This window comes from Schistocerca piceifrons, chromosome 1 (assembly GCF_021461385.2).
Source record: "Schistocerca piceifrons isolate TAMUIC-IGC-003096 chromosome 1, iqSchPice1.1, whole genome shotgun sequence".
Lineage (NCBI taxonomy): Eukaryota > Metazoa > Arthropoda > Insecta > Orthoptera > Acrididae > Schistocerca > Schistocerca piceifrons.
In genome coordinates, this window is record NC_060138.1 from 691626708 (window position 1) to 691650578 (window position 23871).

At 41.6% G+C, this 23871-nt stretch overlaps 1 protein-coding gene and 2 non-coding genes across 10 annotated transcripts in view; 2 read left to right on the forward strand and 1 right to left on the reverse strand.

The window, feature by feature from the left end:
• Nucleotides 1-23871, forward strand: part of LOC124709976 (ran-binding protein 3) — a 313168-nt gene that overhangs the window by 270380 nt on the left and 18917 nt on the right. Inside the window, exons 1-2 of one of the 8 annotated variants that reach the window (XM_047240892.1) lie at nucleotides 5306-5317; nucleotides 11520-11523. The exons of the other annotated variants lie outside the window; for them this stretch is intronic. The gene's annotated coding sequence lies outside the window, so the exon portion shown is untranslated. Of the gene's footprint in view, nucleotides 1-5305; nucleotides 5318-11519; nucleotides 11524-23871 lie in introns of those variants that run through there. 8 annotated transcript variants of the gene reach the window in all.
• Nucleotides 19187-19259, reverse strand: Trnaa-agc. Its single transcript has one exon. It is a non-coding gene; the product is annotated as a tRNA-Ala (tRNA).
• Trnaa-agc lies at nucleotides 19391-19463 on the forward strand. The gene has a single exon. It is a non-coding gene; the product is annotated as a tRNA-Ala (tRNA).

The window sequence follows — 23871 nt, forward strand, 5'->3', positions numbered from 1 at the left end:
ATGTAAAGCTCTCATTATGGGGAGAGTGTTATATGAGCCATCCTCGTTCAAAACTTACTGCAAGCCAGTTGCAAACTAGACCTACTCATTGATTAAATAGGTAGTTTGCAGCACAAAGTAGCAAAATATAAATAAAGAGTGGTTCCGTGATGATGGTACGAACTTTTAGGGATGTCGGGGAAGGGCAAACGTATCCGGACAGTGGTCCGGAAACGACCGGGTCGGATGTTATATAAGCGAAAAATCGTCCTGATATTTCTGACCGTGGAGCTCTTCTCCTGCAAACTCTTGCTTTCCATATTTTGAGAGGTGGTAGTATGAATAAAAACAGAAGAATGTGTCTCTTAAACATTGGCTCTACAATGCATACCGTAAGAGCTGTGAGCACTTTTTCAATGAAGAGATTTGTTCACAGTAGTAAAAATGAACAAATGTTCGTAGTTCGTAAGGTATTCATTTTAGAGCCAATTTTTACTAGACACATTCTTCTTTTTTCTGTCCTTAATACTCCTCTCAAAATATGAAAAGCAAAGAGCTTGCAGTAGAAGAGGTCCACTGCTAGAGATATCAGAAAGATTTTTCGCTTATAACTCTCGAATTGGTCTTTTCTGGACCACGGCCCGTGTACATTTACCCTTCCCCACTATCCTTAAAAGTGCGTAGCATCATCACCCTGTGTGATAGTACCAAAAGAACGACTTGTTCATGGTTCGGTTTGTGATGAGTGGTTTGTGTTGTAAGAGTAGTTTGATGTTAATGAGGGAATTTGAGGTCAAGCATATTCTTTGTCAATCTGCTCTTACTGCTTTATATGTTCCTTTGATTTTCGTTGTAAACATTCTTTTCAACCAGATGGCTTTGCTTCTTGTGTATTTTTATAATTCCTTTTCTTTCCCTTCCCTCGCACGCCTCTTTTTGCCGTGTGCGATTTAATTGCTTCTTTCTTTATTATCTTCTCTGTCTCTTCTATTGCTATATCTTTTTCTATTTTTCTAATGCAAATGGTAACTCCGATAACGTGTATCTTGAAGTTTTCCTAGTCTAATGAGATTTCTAAATTGAAGCTAGGCGATGTTGACATATCCGGCAACATCTCAGAATCTCATGAAAACGGAAATCAATGTAATTCATAAATTATTGGTCCCACACTTCTTATTTCGATTTTTATGTCTTCGTTTTATTCATAGTTTATGGTCGGCGGCCATATCAGATTCTATATTTGTATCCAGGTTCAGATATGGACGCGTATTTTTATCCGTTTAACGCCGGGTAATCGTAGTTCGGTATTTCATCAGCCAAAAGCAGCTTTCATTGTAAACATGGAAGCTTGTGCAGTTGTGATGGTCAGTGGTGGTCTTGCTTCACTTCTGAGAAGACTAACTCTGTTACTACAATTTTAGAGCTAACCCATTCTGTTTTGAACTCCCCATTGCATACAGTTTCGACGCCTTGTAACTTAAATTACTACTGATGTGTTTATTACTAGTGCGCCACAGTCGGCAGATTGGAATTTCTTTCCTCTCTCGGTATCACTTTAGGGTCTCGCCATTGAATAATCCTCAAATGATTCGAATGGAGAACTATTGGCCATGTGAAACATTTTACGGACGAAAATGCCACCATGAGATTTAAATACCTGTGCATTTTTGTGGATGCACTTCATGCCTATGTCACACACTCTTGGAAGTTTTCCGTGTATGTGAGTCCTTATTTTTAAATTGTGTTTGCAATATTTTAATGCTGCAAAGTCATTTTGTATTTATTTACGTTGGCGGACGGTAGCACGTGGCACGGCCTGGATTCTACAGTCTTTTGGATATGCTCCAGTACGAAATTTCAGTCTTTCGTGCAAGGCCATGTATTATCTTGAAACACTGAATCAAATCAGAATTTATCAGGGAACTTTATACTATTTATCCAGTTTTTACATGGACGCTAATGAGCATAGTTGACAGCGCTGTAACCCAATCAAGTAGTAGTCTTTACATGTGTCTTGAAGAAAAATTGGAACAATGCTCATTCACAGAAATTTTGTTAGATACGAATCCGGCCACGGATTTCTGAAACGCTGCGGTGGAGACAATTTTTCAACAGCAGGCAACTCGGGACATTGTCCAGCTTTTGTCTAGATACCTTGACTCGACATATAGTCAATTTTCTACGCATTGTTGTGAAGCGCACACGTGTCTGTGGGTTTAGGTATTCAGAAATCTTGTGTTATATGGTACACCCAAAACTGTTTCTGCGTCTGTGTGCCATTGTATGTGGGGTATCTGTTTCTCCACGATACAACTTTCGCCTGTGATTACAAGCATTATTATTAGTATTTTATCTTAAAATATGTTGTTGGATGTGGGGAAATGATGTAAATTTTTATTTATAATTTGCATTGCATTCTCCGAAGGGTAAATTGTTTCGAGGTTTAACGAATTGAAGACCTCGGTTATTGGTCAGGTAGTGAAGCAGGAGTAATTCCAATTGGAAGTACAAACTGTGTTCCAAGAAATTTTTAACGAAGGTTACGTCAACCGGTGAGGTGGGAAGAGGTTAATTAATTACCATAGCAGCAAGAGAACAAGTAATACTAATTTTGTTACGGATTTAGCGTCAATAAGCGCTTTGCGAAGCGTGGTAATATTGTGTGTAACTGAGAAATACACTCGCAAATACACGCTCAAATTTGAATCTAGGTACATTCGCTTCGTACTATTTGTATTTTTAAGTGGTAAAAGTATCAGGAGATTCATCATGGATACTGTTGGATAAATCGTTGTACTCCTCCACGCGCGGATGTTTACAACTTCCGTCTTCTCATCTAGTTGTGCGTGCAGTCAGTACTGGTATTATACCGAAGCAGTTGTTGGACTAACTCTATAGCTTGCAATTGTGTAGCAGTAATTATAATTCGACCTAAGTTGGAGACTGGTGTGTAGAAGTAATGAATAAAATAGCACATTGTTTACAAACTATTAAATCTGAGATATGTTGTAGCATGGGTTCTGTGAAATTACTTCCGTTTTGAAACTTAAGGAGCATCTAACGAGACTTCCGCTAGTATCTGGAGTTTGCAGTCCATTAACTCCGACGATAACTTAGAGCTCTCTGGACATAGGGCTGTGCCAAGAGTTATTGATTTGGCTTTCCAACCACCTTCTCAATAATCTCCTAGGAGAGAGGTGTTCTTCGGAGGAGTTTTTGCAATTCGTCTTTCCCCGTTTTTCATGGATGTCGTATGCTTGAAAGAAATTGACTTTCTCCTTACTGTTACTGCCAAATTCTACGCACATATTTGGACCGCTACTTGGCGAAAGCTTGTTCACAAAAGTTTCTTACGTAACTTGCAGAAGTGATGGCTCGGTAAGAGTGATACATTCTTACGTCTAATTTCTTTTAAATTTTCTGTTTTACAAGTAGCTGACACATTTACGTACACTGATTTGTTAAGAGTCATTTAATTTTACTGGGCGCTTGTGCCAAGTTGCCAATTGCCTGCGAATCTCTGAGTCCTTCACTGTTAGCCGAGCGGTCTAGGCGCTGCAGTCATGGACTGTGCGGCCGATCCCGGCGGAGGTTCGAGTCCTCCCTCGGGCATGGGTGTGTGTGTTTGTCCTTAGGATAATTTAGGTTAAGTAGTGTGTAAGCTTAGGGACTGATGACCTTAGCAGTTAAGTCCCATAAGATTACACACACACACACACACACACACACACACACACACACACACACACACTTTTCACTGTTCCGAATACTGCACTGTTGAAAACAGTTACTTTGGTAGTTCAGGTATTCTGATACACCTACAGGACAAAGAATGCAAACACCGCGAAGAAATGCATGCTTGAAAATAAATGCAGGTGCTGGCGAAACGTGCGCTTGTTCTATGAACGGCTCTCCGCAATGTTCTCAGTACGCTACAAAGTGTCAATCCTGGCCTGTGGAGCTGTGAGTGCATTATGTTAGAGCTAAGTGAATTCGAACTTGGGCAAATTGTTGGTGCTGTTATGGTGGACGCTTCCTTACCCTAGCTAGCAGAAGTATTTGGTATTCCAAGAGATGCCATATATAAGAGTTGTGCCACATACTGGGAAAGGGGAAAACAGCGTCCGCTAAGACGGCCATTGAAGGGGATACTGATGAAAAATAAGAGGAACAGCAATAGTTACTGCATAACTGAATGTCGCATTCGCTAACCCTGTCAACGCCAAAACAACGCGAAAGGAGCTTCAGAAGCAGAGTGTTGCAAGGCGAACTGGAATTCCAAAACCACTCATTAGTGCTGCTAATGCCTGTAACTGGAGAACATGATACTGAAGCCCTAGAATCTGGACTTTGGAGCAATGGAAGAATGTTATTTGGTCGGATGATTCTTGTTTCACACTGTTTCCAACATCAGGCCCAGTTTACGTTCTAAGTGTGAAAAATAGCAGGGGGTCGGTGGTCATTTGGGTGGACATAACATGGTAAACCATGGTCCCCATGGTTACTCTGCAAGGTCGCATTACTGCCAAGGATTATATTACCATTTTGAATGACCAGGTCAGTCCCATGATATTTGTTCCCCAGTGACGATGTTGTGTTCCAAGACTATGGGACACCTGTTCACATTGTTCGCATCGTCCAGGAATAGTTTTGTGAGCACGAGGATGAATTGTCGCACCTCCCCTGGTCTACTTAGGAGAGAAAGGTATGTGATCGCTTTTCACCTCCGTCATCGTTACCTGAACTTATTTTGCAGGAAGAATAGTATAAGGTTCCCTTGAAGACAACACAGGACCTATATTTATCCATTTCGAGACTACTGGAAGATGTTTTAAATGCCAACTGTTTCCCTAACCAAGTGGCTCGGTAAGGTATTGTGTTTTTGGTGTGTTCATGTTTTTGTCTACAACCTGTAGACAAGAATATTGGCGCGTGATGCAAGTTTGGAATACAGATACATTGTATAATAGAATAGAAAAAAGGGATTATATGGCCACGTAAACATATCAACTTGACACCAGTTTGATAAGTGGGGCGTTGCTCAATTGGAAGGACTACAGAAGTCATTCATGTTCTGTGCTACAATGTTTATTCGATGAGAGTGAGGGTGGTGAAGTGAGCGATCATTAGTACATATGCTAATCAGCCGCAACTTGAGACAACAAATGTCCTTTTAAGAAATGCCGTTGATGGTTTCATAATACTCCCATTTTCACCCAACGACTATGCCGCAAATATTATACTAATAAAAATTTCTTAAAGATTTTAATAATTACGTACACATTGCAGTTATGTCGTTCGCTGTCCATGTAGACTTACAATCGAACGTCATTCCTCTGTCAGGCTGTGAAAGTGACCCATAGACGAGATAGGCGCATAGATCTCTCCACAGTGTATCACAAAGTACTATCATACGATTCAGACCAAAATCGCAGTAGCTGTCTAAAACGCACTCTTTCACTCCTCTGTGCATAAATGACAAGAAATTCTTTTTATTTTTATTGTAATTTTTGAGGCTCTTCAAGTCTCTTTCCAGAAATGCAAGGGTCAGTATTCGTACCTAGTGTTAATTGCTAACTTTTATCAAATTTCTAGTCGAAAATTTTTATCCTGTAACATAAATGAATGTTGGAAACAAAATAGGATTTTCTCTGGCGGCTTAGTCTTATCGATCCTCTCATGGTTCTAATTGGTTCCCCTTGAGACTCTGTGCAGCACTGGCCCTTATGTGTGGGACTTTCGGGAAGAACTTTTGTATGGTAAATCAATCAAGTATTATTCTATGTGCGGAACTCATAGCTTGTTTTACAGGAATGCCGCTGTTCCAGACATACTACACTGTAGTCTTCTGGCAGTTGTACGTAAAGGCGACATCGTCGTGTAAGCTTCGTAATGACCTGAAACCATTTTGCCTTTTTAACCTCATCAGAGGATTGTCAGCGATTATCAGAGATGTTCAGTCATAGAAGAAAAGGTAGTCCGCTTGAAAGTAATCAAGTAATATTGTACACACAGGTAAAACCACCATAGTCTTTATTTTGAAAGCGAGTACAACCGTGTAAGATTTAGAGCTTCTTCAGACCAGTAAGTCATTCCACTCTTTAATTCCGCAACACATACAGGCTTTACTCTAGAGGATTAGTCAGTTTCTGTGATGCTCACGATTTTCTACCATTCGTAAAATCTCATCAGCATTCAGTACGCGACGAAGGGATTCTGCTGGTGGACAGCCTGTTGAGTGAATTTCTGGAACCCATAAGACTAGACTTTAATGTGTTGCGAGTCATACTGACTGCAAAATGACATTATGGACTGAAGACCAAAGCCCTACTCACATCGAGCGTAGTGTTCGTGTTCGTGGACGTGGAGCTGGTCGAATATTGTGACGTTGTGGCGTGGAAGTTGTTTCACAGCATTCCGTAGCGTGGAAAGCTGAATAAGACTAGTCAGATTTATTCTTTTTAGAGAGGAACGCGGGCTATGGAGATGCAAGATCGCGTTCTGCCTTACAAGCAGCGCTTGAGAGACGCTATTGTGGATTTTGTTGTTTTCAGTCGAAGAGCCCATATTTTGTGGGTTTTGTATTATAACCTACGCAAAAAGCACCAGCACAATTAGAGTGTCTCGAAAACACATCGTTGTTGGTATGGTTTGTTTTTAAAAAATAAGAGAAAATGGCATGTTGGTTAGTAAAGAATTTTCTTAGGAGATTTTAACATAAAAGATGTGATCGAATGTTACACAAGTTCAGCGTGGTGTTGTGGGATATAGATGTGTAGTGATGTAAAGTGTAGCTAGTTCCCATTCTGCCATTGAAAAATAAATTATTCGCCATCACATTTTCTAAATGGATTTGGGACTACCTTATTAATTTAATAGAAGTGTATTCTGTAATATTCGATGTTACGTAAATAGGACACCACACTTTAAAATGATTGAGTTGTTCAATTTTGTGAACATGCCAAGGAATGTCGACCACTGAACTGCAAGAGTCCTTTCTATATCACGGCTTGATTCGATCGCAGTTCAGCATTTATTGATTCATCAAAAAAATGTTATAGATTTTAAGGTATATAACTTTTTCATAAGTAGTGTTTATATCGTGCATTTCCTTCCAACGTGCGCGCGCGCGCACACACACACACACACACACACACACACACACACACACACACACAGAAATATATACACTTTGACGAGCTACAGAAATGTAACAATAATATTACCGCAAATATATTATTTTTTAAAGAGTAGGATTTCCTGTTTCAAGTCACATATTTCGTATATTCTAAAAATTCCGTTACTTAATAGAAGCAGCGAGGCTGAGAGATTGACCGTAGGGTTTTATTGAAAAATGAGAATGATGAAATAATTTTTATCTTATGTGTAATCCAATGATTGGATTAGGTCAGATTGTAATTTTTTTCATTTAGGTGGTGTTGTTGTGATCTTCAGTCCAGAGACTGGTTTGATGCAGCTCTCCATGCTACTCTTATCCTGTGCAAGCTTCTTCATCTCCAGTACCTACTGCAACCTCCATCCTTCTGAATCTGTTTAGTGTATTCATCTCTTGGTCTCGCTCTACGATTTTTACTCTCCACGCTGCCCTCCAATACTAAATTGGTGATCCGTTGATGCCTCAGAATATGCACTACCAACCGATCCCTTCTTCTAGTCAAGTTGTGCCACGAATTTCTCTTCTCTCAAATTCTATTCAATACCTACCCATTAGTTATGTGATCTACTCATCTAATCTTCAGCATTCTTCTGTAGCACCACATTTCGAAAGCTTTTATTCTCTTCTTGTCTAAACTGTTTATCCTCCACGTTTCACTTCCATACGTGGCTACACTCCATACAAATACTTTCAAAAACGACTTCCTGACACTTAAATCTATACTCGATGTTAACAACTTTCTCCTCTTCAAAAACGCTTTCCTTGCCATTGCCAGTCCACATTTTATATCCTCTCTACTTCGACCATCATCAGTTATTTTGCTCCCCAAATAGCAAAACTCCTTTACTACTTTAAGCGTCTCATTTCCTAATCTAATTCTCGCAGTATCACCTGATTTAATTCGACTGCATTCCATTATGCTCGCTTTTCTTTTGTTGATGTTCATCTTATATCCTCCCTTCAAGACGCTGTCCATTCCGTTCAGCTGCTGTTCCAGATCCTTTGCTGTCTCTGACAGAATTACAATGTCATCGGCGAACCTCAATGTTTTTATTTCTTCTCCATGGATTTTAATTCCTACTCCAAATTTTTCTTTTGTTTCCTTTACTGCTTGCTCAGTATACAGATTGAATAACATCGGGGGTAGGCTACAACCCTGTCTCACTCCCTTCCCAACCACTGTTTCCCTTTCATGTCCCTCGACTTTTATAACTGTCATCTGGTTTCTGTACAAACTGTAAATAGCCTTTCGCTCCCTGTATTTTACCCCTGCCCCCTTCAGAATTTGAAAGTTACATCTGCCAATACAAATGCGATTTTGATACGTACTGTTGCGTAATTCCCGTAATCGTGACTGATAGATGGACGAGTGACCCTGTTATGTCACCTGTAGTCCTATTGATTAATTCCCTTAAGTTCAACCCTTCTGGCATCAGCTTCCCTTGTTCGTAACAACTCGCCACTACTACCATGTTATCGTAAATGAAGTAAAGCGAATGAAAACCTGCTTCGTGGAAATGTAGTCTGGGTTCCACGATATCCCTCGGCTAAACTGGCCCCTTCTGTTTGGCTGAGAACAACTGTACCATGCACGTGCTCTGGCTGGTTTGCATTATGCAGTTGGACGCACTGTGACTTCTCCCCTTCTGCTACCATCTTCAAACATTAATATCCCGTGGATCCTCATCTGCACGAATTTTACAAGAACTCCCCACTTCTCTGGGTATCTGTGAATGGCGTAACACACAAACTGCGCATGTCTTCCTGTTACCAAGACTCGAATTAAAATATACAGTAGTCCTCTGTCAGTTTCCTCTTCTGTTGACGCTGTGAATTACTTCCATTCTTGTCCTTGGCGTGTTGCAAGCTATGGACAGGGAACAATGTCATCCTTCCTTCGTCCTCAGAAGGTTGTTGCCATTTGCAAACCAATACACAACAAAATAATAGAAAGAATCTTCACACTAACGTAAGTTGTTCACTGCAATCCTGTACATAAGTAAAAATATGAGAAAAAGGAAATCCTTGAAAAACCCCTCACACTCTCGATCTTAATGTGTACTGTACATCTTGCACAGGCTCGTCAGCATCTTCAGGTCCCTTCCTCTGATTCCTTGTCCTCGTGTTTCTCTTTGGCTCTGCCCCTACAACTCCAGGAATCGACTCTGAACTATATCGAAAAGATTATAGACCCCCAGCAGGTACTGTTGCTCTCGTTGACAACTGAAGCTTCACGTTGGCGGGGGAAGTAGTCTCCACCACCGGATGGGGTCCTTGAAATCTTTTGATGAACTTCTTCGTCTTGCGTTTTTGGCGCGTACGGAATGAATTACATCACTCATTGTCCTACTTCATACTGCCATACACTTGCCGTATCTGTCACGGAGTCCTCCTGCTTTCCTGTCACCTTTGTATTTGCCTTCTGTACTTGTTTCCATACTTCTCGTACTGTTTTTGGAAACATGCGGACCGATTGCCCGTATTTATCTTGCTCTGCCTTTATCACCGTACACCACCTCAAATGGGAACAACCCAGTCATCGTGTGTACTTTTGAATTATATGTTGACACGACATACGTTAGAATGTATCCCGCCCCGGTCGGTGTGATGTGCTCTCACAGAGTAACTTAACATTCTCCAAATTTTTTTGCCTGCTCATTCCATTCTACCATTGGCCTGTGGATGAAGATGACTAATTCATAACTTCTTCACATGCATCAATCGACACAGCTCCTTCAGTAAGTCTGATGTGAAATTCGTAGCATGGTCTATTCGTACTATGGTCTGTAATTATCGTACCTGGCACTTCAAAATTCAGCATCCAGTTGTTAACCATTGCATGTGTGACTATCGCTGCCTGCTGGTTTAGCATAGCAACCATCTCCATGTACTGCAAAAAGTGATGTATTATTGTTAATACGAATCTGTTTACTGCAGACGTACGATTGAACAACCCTAATACATGAAATCCAACTATTTCAAAAAGGTTTGATGCTTCCGGTAGCCTCTGCAATGGCACTCGCTTACAATTCAAGACTGCTCACTGTGCACACTGTATGCAGTTCCTCGCGGATTGAGCTACATTTACTTACCTTCCTCTCCACCAGTATCTCTTGGCCACTCTGATTTGTTCCTCTGCAAACTCCATGACCAGATAACCCATTATCATGTGTTTCCTTTATAATATCCTCCTAAAACTTCGCTGGTACTGCTGCTCACAGCTCTAGTCTCGTTTCCTTGCGCGACAGTCTGTCACATGGGCTACCCTGTATTGCTTAGTTTCTGCGCTGCCTACCACTCCGCAAGACCACAACGCAGAACTGTCAACACTGCTACGTTCCTGTTTAATGTGTCTGCATTCTTCCCTCGCTTGTGTACTAATTCATAGTCGAATTCGCCAAGTCTCAGGGCCAATCTTGTCAGTCTGCTAGACGTGTCTTTCAGTCCAGTAACCAATTCAAAGCAGAGCGGCCGGTCACTACTCGATATTTTTGGTTGTGCTGTGTCAGCAAACTCTTACACGAATTTTCTGTAGTAGTTTGAAAGTCCCAAAAAAGATTGCATTTCCTTAGTCGATTTATGGACTGGGAACTCTCGTACAGCTTGCACTAGCCTTGGTCTGTCCTTACTCTATCTTTACTAATTAAATGACTTAATTACACTACCTCTTCTAAGGAAAAATGGCACTTCTCCGCGCTCAGTATCAGATGTGCTAGCCCTCAATCTCTTAAAAACTTCCTTCAGATATTGTCTTTGCTACTTCATGTCTACTGAGAATATGATTGAGTCATCTAAATAAACCAAACTAGAGGCGAGGTGGGAAGCCAGAAGGCTCCTGAGAAAGGCAGCTGCAAAAGTAACAAGTTCTTCATGAAGCATTATCTGCGATGCATTGTATACCCTGTCAGTGGCCAGCTGGCGCTGGACTGTCTGCTTGCACGCTCCGCGATGCTGACGCGGAGTCCCCTCTCTGCGGACGCCTCATTACGTTAGCTGATAGTGCGATTTTGCACCAACAGCGTGTATAATCGACAGCGCCCTACCTCCTGCAGTCCCAGGCGGCGCCTCCACTTCGTCACCGTGGGACAAGGGCACTGCGATGAGTCGCCCATCCTGCGAATGGTGGTAGTCGGATGGTGTGCATGGGGAGCCACCTGCCCCCCACAAGGCAAGATTGGACCGTACTGCTGAAGTTTGCTTACAGGTCCATGTGGCGATCTTGTCCTGCACTGCCCTGTCATCATGGTAGAGATGCGAGGCAGAATAATTTCGTTAGAAACTGTCCGGTACTTGTAGTTAGCAGCAGTGCTCGTGTTACGCATGCTCGCCACTACCAATTACGTGTCTAGCACGCCACTGCCAGTGTGGTAATCTGCCTTACCTCTTGCTGCACTATTTTTTGCAGTACTGCTGAGTTCGTTGTTTCAGCGAGATAACCTGCCGCGCGACATTGCATCACCCTTGTTGAATTATTACAGTGACAGCATCCAGTGCTCAACTGCTGTAAGTGCTGCTGCAATACACTGCTGAGGCTCACGCTATTATGTGGTTGAAATGCTGCAGTGTGTTTTCATTGAAGAACTAACGTAGGATTTTTAAGCTCGTTCATTTTTGTAAACAAACTGTGTGATTCACTAGCCAGATACAGCAGGCAACTATCTGTTCCCACCAATATTCCTATAATCCCGTTGATGTTTGAAGATCCCCAGTCATCCAAATCTATTACACTTTGCATTAGTGGAAAACACTTCTTGCTTCTTCTGCACTCCTGTTGTTATATCAGGCCGCGCGGGGTTAGCCGAGCGGTCTGAGGCGCTGCCGTCATGGACTGTGCGGCTGGTCCCGGCGGAGGTTCGAGTCCTCCCTCGGGCATGGGTGTGTGTGTTTGTCCTTAGGATAATTTAGGTTACGTAGTGTGTAAGCTTAGGGACTGATGACCTTAGCAGTTAAGTCCCATAAGATTTCCCACACATTTGAACATTTTTTTGTTATATCAGGTTCCTCAAACTCTTAGCCAACTTGACAACAGTGTACAGGTCTTTTGGGGTACCTGTTTAGACATATCGGGTGACAAGCACCTCAACGAGGAATGAACGGCCCTATGTTTGGCTTCTGAAGTACCATATTATCTTATTTGCCTGTTCCTTCTCCCCTAATTCGTATGTTTCACTATTAATCTTACTTATTCTGACTGCAAAACTTAACACTGATTCACTGTGTCTTCGTCACTCTTAACTGCTCGCGGTAAAATCTCGCGCTGTTTGTCCTTCAACTGGTTAAAAGCTTGTGGATTCCTTTACCCTTCTGTACACATGACAAACGTCTTTGCCTTTCCAACCGGCCGTAATTTTGTTAAGTGCAGCATTGATCATCTGACTAACCACCCATATTTGCAGATGATTCCGGATGATCAAAAACACATTGCTTCTTCACCTGGCTTACCAGAAAAGGAAGTAATCAGGTTGGCGGTAGCTGGATCTCTCAGAGAATAAGACTGATCGAGTATTGCTAATTACTCATGCTCGTCTCTATTCGCCACAGTAATTTCATCTTGTCGGCTGTCAACTCAAGTACATCATTAAGGAAAAACTGCGTAGTGTCCTGCTGCAGAAAACCTGTGTCATCGGACTCGGTCATTGTAGAACCTTGGCCCTCCATACACAAAAAGTACGACACAGTATCAGTTCACTCTACTCGCACATTTAAAATAACAACTTATATTCTGTGCCTATCATTAACCACCTAGATTTCGTAAGCCGCCTAGCACGATATGGTAATAAAGGTTGTACGTAAAGCATTCTAGTGATGCTGATTCTGCATAAGGTAAACTATGCCCACACGATGCATTGATAACATCTCACCAGCTACAAATAGTACTGCCTGCAGTTTCAACAAAACTGCAACACATCAACCGATTCCACTGCTTTGAATAACGCAACTTTCATGTTACAGTGCTGTTCCTGCCTAGATCCCATCCACACAAGTAGAATTAACTGTGTACTCACTCCCCCCTCTGTGGGATGCAAACCACAGCTGTGGTTACGTTCTGCGTGGTCCAATTGAGTCCAGAGGTGCATAACCATTTCTGTGTGGGGTTGGATTGCATCGGTGTGACGAGGCAAAGGAGCGGGCCGTTAGTAGCTTAGACAAACTTTGTAAAACGTCAAAACATTTTATTAAGACTGACAGAGGCGGCGGCCACGTCCTCTCACTGCACGTGGTGAGGACCGTGTGTGGGGGCGGCGAGCTGAAGGCTACCGCGCTGTGACGTTGGCGCATAGGAATGCTGGATTCTAGGAGCTTACACAGCAGCGTGCAGCCTAGTTATCAAGATAAGGCCGCTCGTGGACGGAGCCAACGGCGCTGAAGAGTGCTGTGTTGCTTGCTGGAGATGCCAGCCTCCAGTGGGGGATCTCGCCCCCTGCGGGTAACGGCACGTGGCGCCTAGGCATACACACGCCAGCACGGAAGGATCGGTAGCTGTACTGTCCCGCTCTCGTTTCGTTACCCTTCAGCGCATGCGTCTGGCCGCTGCTCGTGTAGGGGAGGAGGCAGCTTACTGGTGGAGAAGTGCCCAGTCCAAGAAGGAAGACTTGACACTAGCAGATGGTGTGATGGTGGAGGCCCAAACTTGTAATGGCGGCGTGCTGTGCCTTATCGCTCGGTCGTCCGGCGTGACCCTCTTGTCCCCGTAGGCTCTGCTGGACTGTTAATGTCTCTGCTAAAATTAGTGGTTATTTATTCAGCTTTATGGCCCACTTGTGACGACGCGCTGTTTCCAGTCCCGCTCAGGGCAACTAATCCGTGGCCCGGTGTTGTGGAAAGAGCTTGGGTCGTCCTGCACGAGCTCCGTTACACTGCTGCGTTGAATACTTGCGATGCTTGTCCTAGTCCGACTCGTACCGTATGAACAATCCTGATGCCGAAGTTATGCAGCCCGCCGGTTGCGTCCAACTGCTTGGCGAAAAGGCTGGTATCTGTAGTAACGCCCTAAAAATGGCAGTGCTATACTATATTCCGTGTGAGTGATTCAGATGTGAACTCGGTCAAGATCTCTGAACGACTGTTCACGGCTTAATCATTGTAGCTTACGAGAAACGTAACAGCTGAAGCACTGTGTTATCCGTCATATTTATATTTGGCATTTCATTTTTCTTATAAGTAGTTTCCGAATATGCACTCATGAATTCATATATACTTACACATAATCATACAGTCACAAAAACAGTACACAAATTAATTGCAAATATGTGTGAAAGAGCTGTGAAAGATAAATGGCACTCTAGCAACATATTGACATCATATAATCTATATTTCGCTTCAGAAACTTCTCATAAGTCACATTTTCCAAAAGGAAACAAGTTGTTGGTGCGGAAGGTAATGTTTTCAATTCATTCACACCACCGTCTTTGGTTGACTTGGGTGAATAAACCGCATTGCTTAATTCATCATGCTTTGACGATGTACTGTTGCACCGATATCGTCTCCTTAAAATAGATATGCATGTACAGCGATCACACGACATGAACAGTTAATTGGAAACGTGAAAAAGCTGTACCCTGTCACGGCCTGCGACTATTTTACATTCTGAACACGGACGATCTGGTAATATTAATTCCGCAATAGTTTTTCTGCCTAGTATTGTGTTACATACAGTTCTCGTCTGCGTTGATTTTCCACGATCTTCCAAGGTTTAAGGCGCGTACTTCCCTGCACATTTATCTTCGCTGTATCCGCCCATCTGTCCTCTCGACTTACGGGATGCATCTTTCATCTACGGTAAGGTTGCTCAAGTCGTACGCCTTAAGGGAGAATTATTATATTTGGTAGGGTAATTTAAATAACATACTTTGTTTCGCCTATACTGAATCTTTGTGTTTTAAGCTATCAACCAGTTACACGAAAATATAAAAATATTTTCTCAAAATGAGATTTCATACTTTTTCAAATCCGTACTTTGGTACGATTAATCCACACCCTCTATAACCTAAGTCGCATCTTCGATAAGAAGTCAGCGACGACAAAATAAATCCAGGAAATATGGAGCAAAACGTCACAGTAACAATTTACAAACTATTAACGTAACGTTCCTACCGCAGTTACACGCAGTGAAATTACTGAGGAAAAAACTGTAAAATTAACAAATTAAATTGCTGCAACTGGCATATCGAAAATCAGCTTATTTGAACTCGTGTATTGCGGAAATACTTTTTTATTTTACTATACAGGCCAGCTCATAGATCGTGTAGCCAACTTTTTATAAGTTTGTGCAAAGTTTTGTTCTTTTCTTTTGCCTTTTCTGTGGCTTGTTTCCTTTCTGCAAGGACTTGATGTTAATTCCATTGTTGATTTAGATCGTTTCGTCTTTACTTGATAATTGTTGTTATACACGGAATAGGAGATGAAATTATCAAGTAACACTTCATTTGTTGCTGTTAATTTCGGCAACTGTTGCCATGTTGTTTTCGGGTCCACATTCTTGAGACAAGTCCATATTGATCATTGAGTGGTATTGCAATGTTAGACACAGCCTTCCAGAATTTCTCGTTGTTTCGTCAGTTCCATCAACCGATTCTTGGTGTGATCGTTAAGGGGGGTAGGACGTCAAACGGGCCGACTTGGAGCAGGAGAGGCACCACAGGTCATTTAAATTTCCACTGTCTATACTTTTACAAATAAATTCATAAAATTTTGAAAGCATGATCAGGAAGAATTCAGGATTCATACTCATAGCACTGGAAGCTCAAAAACGTAAGAAAATACATTTTGTTACATGTGAATTTTCATCATTTTTTCACTTACTACTGGCTGCATTTGTTGCTATAGGTAGACTTTTCTTCCTAAGTAAGAGAGATTCTTCGATGAATTTTGCACAGCATACAAACTATAGTTACATGTGTATGAAACTCTAGAGTTTATTTAATTTATGAAAAAATGAATGAACTGCTACATTTTAAACTTCTTATTTAGAAAAAACTAAAATTTTATAGTTAATTATCTCAATTTTTCCACTGTTTTTAATAGATTTGGAAAATTATAGAGTTTCATACACCTGTAAGTACTGCTTGTATGCTGTGCAAAATTCATCGAAGAATCTATCTTACTTCGGAAGGAAAGTGTACCTACAGAAACAAATACAGCCAGTAGTAAGTGAAAAATGATGAAATTTCACATGTAAAAAAAGGTATTTTGCTACGTTTTTGAACTTCCACTGCTATGAGTGTGAGTCCTCAATCCTTCTTGGTCATGCTGACAAAGTTTTATGAATTTATTTGTAAAAGTATAGACAGTAGAAATTAAAATGTCCCGTGGTTCCTCTCCTGCTCCAAGTCGGCCCGTTTGACGTCCGACCCCCCTTAAACAGCACGCACGGTAATAGTCACAAAGTCCTGTGCTTCTACATTTTTATCACATGACTAAAAGCCTGTTGCCTTAAAACAGTTAAATGCTCTCTCGCTATTTCCATACAAGCAGATCCTGGTGTATGCATTATCCAGGAGATCTGCAATGTTAACTTGTTTTATGACATTGCCAGGATTTGTATGTAGCCACGAAGATGCCGCTATGTTGGAACTCTTTGTTTAGTATTATAAAGAACGATCCGTTCAATGATTATAGACGATGTGTCGCGTGACAAGGAAACGATAGCATTATTATACCATAATCACCGAGCGAGGTGGCGCAGTGGTTAGCACACTGGACTCGCATTCGGGAGGACGATGGTTCAATCCCGTCTCCAGCCATCCTGATTTAGGTTTTCCGTGATTTCCCTAAATCGTTTCAGGCAAATGCCGGGATGGTTCCTTTGAAAGGGCACGGCCGATTTCCTTCCCCATCCTTCCCTAACCCGAGCTTGCGCTCCGTCTCTAATGACCTCGTTGTCGACGGGAGGTTAAAAAAAAATGGTTCAAATGGCTCTGAGCACTATGGGACTCAACTGCTGAGGTCATTAGTCCCCTAGAACTTAGAACTAGTTAAACCTAACTAACCTAAGGACATCACAAACATCCATGCCCGAGGCAGGATTCGAACCTGCGACTGTAGCGGTCTCGTGGTTCCAGACTGCAGCGCCTTTAACCGCACGGCCACTTCGGCCGGCACGGGAGGTTAAACACCAACCTCCTCCTCCTACCGTAATCACGAGGCAGCTGAATTGCGTCTAAAATTTTTGGTGTGTGCTACGTTTATACAGTAAAAGCAAAATATGTTTCTGGTCCCTTTTTTCTAATTCCAGGCATATCATGAAATGTTGTAGCTATCGGACGTTTAGTTCTGATGTTATCCATCCATTTGTCGAGCATTCTAATGCTGAGTTCGGCGGGGCTTCCCTTTTTGAGAAATCATTTGCTCTGCTGCGCTTAAATATTAACATCGAAGGTATTAATTGGCCTTCCGCATTCATTGCACCTACATACACATGTCGGTGTAATATCCCTTTCTTCGCTTGTGATTACGTCCACGTAGTGTTTGAAATTTCGGTCACTAACTTCAGACGGTTTGTGAATTGTGGATAATGCTGTTTCATATTCGGCCATCAGCAAAATTATGTTCGTGTAGTATTTCCTCCACATATTTATTTAAAAAAACTCGCTAATCCGCTCTTTATTAAACCTCTTCCTTCTATATTGCTTCGGGAACTCTCAAGGACAAAGTTGAATGAGCTTTCATAAACCTGCAATACCATTTTTACTACTTATTTTTATCGAAGCAATGCGGTGGCTCAGCAAGTTGGTAGGCAAGTTTCATTACTTCGATAAAAGTTACTCTGAAGAAACTAGACTATAAATTAATTATTTGCTGTGCTAATTCATTTCCATCTCTGCTGTCGTATCATTAGGTCTTTCAGATTTTGATGTTTTATTTAAACCCTTCAAATGATGATGCAGTGTAGGCTTCGTATATTGTTTTTCCTACATCCTAAACCCTTCAAATGACGATGCAGTGTAGGCTTCGTATAATGTTTTTCCTACATCCTTCATTACATCCAATTTGACAATGCCGATGTTTTAATAAAGCTTCGTTCATATCCTTCCGCTCCCTCTTATTGTACTCTCTGTTCACGTATTGATCAGCTGGAACGAACAGTGTTCAGTTGGTATGCAATTTCCATCAACACTTATCGTATCAGTACGATTAACGATTTCTCCACAGGCACGACTTACGACAGTGACTCCATTACCGTTTCAAACCAGAACTACAGGCATAACCTCGAAGTTTTGTACCGTTTGATTATGTTCATCTCTAAAATTGCTTACAAATGAGCGAGAGAAAGTAATAAAAACAACCAACTTCGTTGTTAATTATAGTCCTGTCACGACAACCAGCGCTCCGCCCACCTGTTTTCGCTTTCATACTTGACAGCTTAGTTCAGTATTAGACCACTTATCGCATTTTACGAACCTGTGATCAGATATTACCGGATTATGATTTAGCAACTTCATCCTACTCTGTATCTCCATCATATCCACAATAGCAATGATTCAGGTTCATTGGCAGAAAGCAGAAAGAGTTTCAAAAAGCATCAATTTGGCTAAAAGTGGTAGGCATATTACAAAATATTTGGCAGCACAATATGTATATTCAGAAATTTGTGAAGCAAGAAAAAGCCACCTGAGTATGTGTATCTAACTGTGAAGTAGTATTTAAAAAAAAAGTTTGTGTTCGTGATAATCACACGTTCCATATGATTCCCTCGGATTGTTGTACATAAATAACATTTCTTCATAGAAACGCTCAAACACAGTAATTAGAATGAAAAATGATTGCTTAAAAATAATATCTACGGTAATTGTACTTGTAGTGCACATTATGCGATACATGTAGACAATATCTTCCGAGAAGTAAAGTGTGCTCGAATGGATGATGAATGTGAGATAGATTCGTCTGAATTACGCTGAAGGAGCAGTGTTAATGACTGGTAGAGAAATCATAAAGTATACCATAGTCACAAAAAAATGGTTCACTGTGATAATAGAGAAAAGTCACAGATACAACGGCGCATAAACTGAAAAAAAAATAATAATAAAAGCCTGGAGGCGCCGGGTATCGATCCCGGTACCTCTCACATGCTAAGCGAGCGCTCTACCATCTGAGCTACGCCCCCAGATATTACAGAGTTCTGCTGAGGTAGGATGTCGTTCCTTGTAGCAGACTCGATTTCTCGTTGCGTCACTCGCGGCTGTGCGATGAAAGTTGCTTAACCTTGTCACCATTGGCGCGGCAGAATTTTAAACTGGGGGCGTAGCTCAGATGGTAGAGCGCTCGCTTAGCATGTGAGAGGTACCGGGATCGATACCCGGCGCCTCCAGACTTTTTCCTACAAAAGTGTCAAGGTTTTTCGACAAAAATGTCTGTTGGAATGAGGTAACAACCTTTACAATGGTCCGAAAACTAGTAATTTTTCGCTTTGAAACTGTTGCTTCTTAGGCATAAAAGGAGGAGACAGAATGTTGATAAGTGAGACTACTTTACGAGTAGTAGATCGTTAACTGTATTTTAAGATGCTGCCTGAGAACGATTCACTGTGGCTTGCAGAGTACCTTGATGACGCCACAGCAAAACGCGTCCAGCCGAGCGCTGCACAGTTCTTGCCGCAAGTTGACCTATAATAATAAAAACTTTGAATTTCTCAAAATAAGTTATGGTCCTGTTGAATTATTGGGGAAAATGTAATTTTGATAATTATAAGAATGTAACTCAAAATGGAAATGGTTAATTGATTTTGTAATCTTTTTGGTAGGTAATATGTTTCATCGTATTATAACAAGTTCAGATGCAAATATATGATGTATTATTAATAAAAACTTGGTTAGATGTATTAAGCAGGAGTAGAAACATAAGACAGGCGGAACAAGGTCCGATCTGGCTTTAAAAAAGTGTACTTTTCTATGACCTATACAGTGTGACACTATTAGCTGTACTGTCTTTTGCATATACTTCACAAAGAGCTAGCGAACAGTCGCACCTTGATACGTCTTGAGATTTTTGTATTACGCCACATAGGATATAGTAAGATAAAGACTCGGTTTGCCTTCCGTATCCGACTCCACATCCTCGTTTGCCCCACCGTCTGCACAGACAGAATCTGGTAGATGTACAAAGGCTTCTGCGTTTTCCAATTACCATATACTGTTGGCTTTTCCTGTTTTTCAGTTCGCGTTCCCATTTCATTAGTTTTCTGAACATACACTGTCAGTCATGCAGCTTCTGCTTCGCCTTACAGTTTTGCAAGCTTTTCTTCCATGTCACGATATCTTTGTGAGAAAGCAGACAGATGCCATCAACAAATCTTTTCGTTACGTTTTTCAGCACCATCAGGAGTAAGACAGGTTAAAGAATACATCCCTGTCCCTCCCCAGGATTTGTTTGGATAGTTCCAGTAGGTTTTCCATTGCGCAGCATCCTAATTTGATATCCCTCAAACAGTGGTTTCAAAAATGGTTCAAATGGTTCTAAACACTATGGGACTTAACTTCTGAGGTCATCAGTCTCCTAGAACTTAGAACTACTTAAACCTAACTAGTGAAACTGATGTGCCATGAGATTTATGTATTTATTTATTGCGCGAAATTAGGTCGTGTTAAAATGTTTGGGACGAGCTTTCAGTATGTACTGACATCGACTTCCAGCATCCAGATTTTTGTGTCGTCGGCCAACTACATTTCTCAGTGAATTTTATAGCAAAGAAAAAGTCAAATAACACTGCTAGAGTATGAAAAAGATTTTAACTGAGGTTTTACGTTTTAAGATTAGAGGACGAGAAAGTGTGACGCTTGTAGTAGTTATTGTGCTTCATTGGTTTGCTACCTGAGTGACAGATTCACGTGTGTTCATGCATAACTAGACCCCCCCCCCACCACACACACACACACACACACACCTCTGTAGGACCAGAGATCATCGTTGGCGTCGACATACAAAAGTAAGTTCTTACCTTTAACTACGTCGGGATACTGGGCTCAATCGGTCCGTGCGCGAGAGTGGTTGGTACCAATGTAGTCCAAACCGACGCGCGCGAAAATACGATTTATCAAGGTGTCATATCTCGTGTTCTGTTGATCACAGACATAAGGGGACAAGCCCTTAGCCTAGCGACCGTTTGTATACCTCTAGGAAGGACGGCCATACTGTAGCTATCCTATGGCACAGGGTCAAAATTTAAACATTACACACTTCTTCCAGCCAAGGCAACTTGAGTAGATTGGTTGGTTCCTGTAAATTGGATGTTGTCTAGTGTGGATGTTAGGTGGTTTGTAAAAGCACCGTTTGTTCAGGGGCGGTTCTCGAGAAAGCCCCGAAAAACTCTGATTTTTCAGTACGAAAATTACCAGTTCTGTGGATGGCTACTTCATAATTTTTGTTAGTTCCAGATCGTCGAAATTTACTTTTTTTTTTCTTAAGATGATGATCTCAGAGAACATCGAATCTTTTTTCGATACCATAATCCGTTAGCGAGAGCCAAAGGTTCAGTTACACCGTTTTGTGCACATAATTTTCGATCTTAGGCGTATGTGTAGTTTTAACTGACGTAGTGAACACATGGCAAGTTTTGGGGTCATTGCAAGGTTTCTGCGGTCACCAGCCGTTTTTCACCATTAAAACATTATGACGTTCTATCTGTGAATAATGAGCACTTCACGCTTACACAGGCTGCCCCGAGTTGGAAAATGTGCTATGATAGCATCTGGCAACGTAAGCACCTTACAAAAATTATTTTATTATACGAAATTTTTGTACTTGCAAATAAAACACTGCGTGTTTTGGTGTATTGTTTATATGTGTCAAAATATGTAAATGTGTTGAAGTACATAAATAATCGAAACTTTAGTGATCTACAGAATTTGTTTTATATGAACAGCGCCACGCGGAGTGGCCGCGTGGTTTGAGGCATCGTGTCACGGACTGCGCGGCCCCTCCCGCTGGAGGTTCGAGTCCTACCTCGGGCGCGCGCGCGCGCGTGTGTGTGTGTGTTCTTAGCATAAGTTAAAGTTATGTGTAAGTCTAGGAATCGATTAAAACACTCTGACCGAAAAGAGGGGAACCATCTGCCTCAATCCTCATTCCGCCTTACTCACCATAAAAGTTTGGCCTGCGAAGATAACCGCGCTTTTTTGCACTGAAAGAGAGTAGCAGAGTGACAGTTACTGTGGGAGCGAAAGAGAAAGGTAACAATGATGTTGGGAGAAACATCGAAAGAAAAACAGAGATGAATAGAGATACTGGCAGTGGGACAAAAAAGAGATCACACAGCGGAAATGAAAAGGAGATGAGTGGAGACTATATATAGGCTTGATGTGTCCCTCCCACGTCGGTGAACTTTAACACGAAATCATTTCCTCAGTTTCCTCCTTTCCCCATGCCTACGTGTTGCAGTTTCTCTGTCTAGAGGTCAAAACCGCGAGAAAATCATCCCCAAGTATATGCATGTAGAGGAGACAATAGTGATTGAAGAGAAAGGCAGCAGACTTTAAGCGGAAAAGAAAGAGACAGTGGTAATCTGAGAGAAAAGTATGGGACAAAGACAGTGGCAGTGGGACAGAGAGACAGTGAAAGTGGCGGAGAAGGAGATAAGAAAGTGCGATAGATTGGGGTGAAGGCAGAGTCAGTGGGAGAGACAGACAAAAGAAAAGGAGACGGTGGAAGAGAGACATACATAGACAGTGGCAATGGCAGTGGGAGTGAGGTGTGAAGGCCTTCGCTACTTTTTTTTTTTTAACAAATGAGTGGTGTTTGACGAATTGCACTGTTCCGTTTTCTCTGCTTATTTCCACTCATCACGCCATTCGTACTTCACAGTAGCTTTCATTTGCCGCAGACGGTTAATCGACGTAAGAACTGAGATACTTCGTAATTTTCAGTTAGCTTATTAAGGCGAGCTTTAAATCTAGCATGTATGGAAGAGCTGATCTATGAAAAGAATATTTGTACTTATGAAACAGATTGAATCGTGCTGAAAGATGGTGCACGTTGATGCGATGTTCACACATCTTGCGGACCTCCATTCGATTCCTATATTCACAGGGAAAAGGCATCCCATACGCTCGTCAGTCGAAAAGGGGTGTTTGTTAGATTTCTGCACTTATTTTGTCGCGAGCTTGACGATATTGTGCCTGTTAATGCATAACTTTAACGTCAAATTAAACAGTATAGTTGTAGTACGATACTATCTCGCTGGTATCGTAACACTGAAATGAAACATTCCACAGCGGTATGTTTTTACTTACAGGTTAAATGAAATTTTAGTAATTCCATTTAAATAACAATTTTTTGAGGTCTGAAAATGAGTTTATCATACTCTAGCTTCATTAAAATATGTCGGGAAGGGGAAGGGAGAAAAATTTTTCAAGTGCCAGTTATTGATCTAATTACGTCTCAGGTGCTAAGCAACAGCTTTACCATGCATGCATGCATGTGAATCACGCACACGTGGTCCCCAGCCGGAGGAGGAGGCCGCATATGTCTTCAAATGTGAAAGTTGGCTATGCGGCTGTTCACTTTGCAGGGTGGATACATACAATGCACCTTGGGCGTAGCGCAGTTGGTAGAGAGGTCACTTAGGTTGTGAGAGGTATCGGGATCCATACCTGACGCCTCCACCGATTTTAAAAAATAATTTCCACTTCATAATTTTCATTTATCAGCTGTAGTTCCATCATCTTCACAGCCGTTAATATTACAGTTTTTCTGTGCCTTCATGGCGTATTAAAATTTCGAAA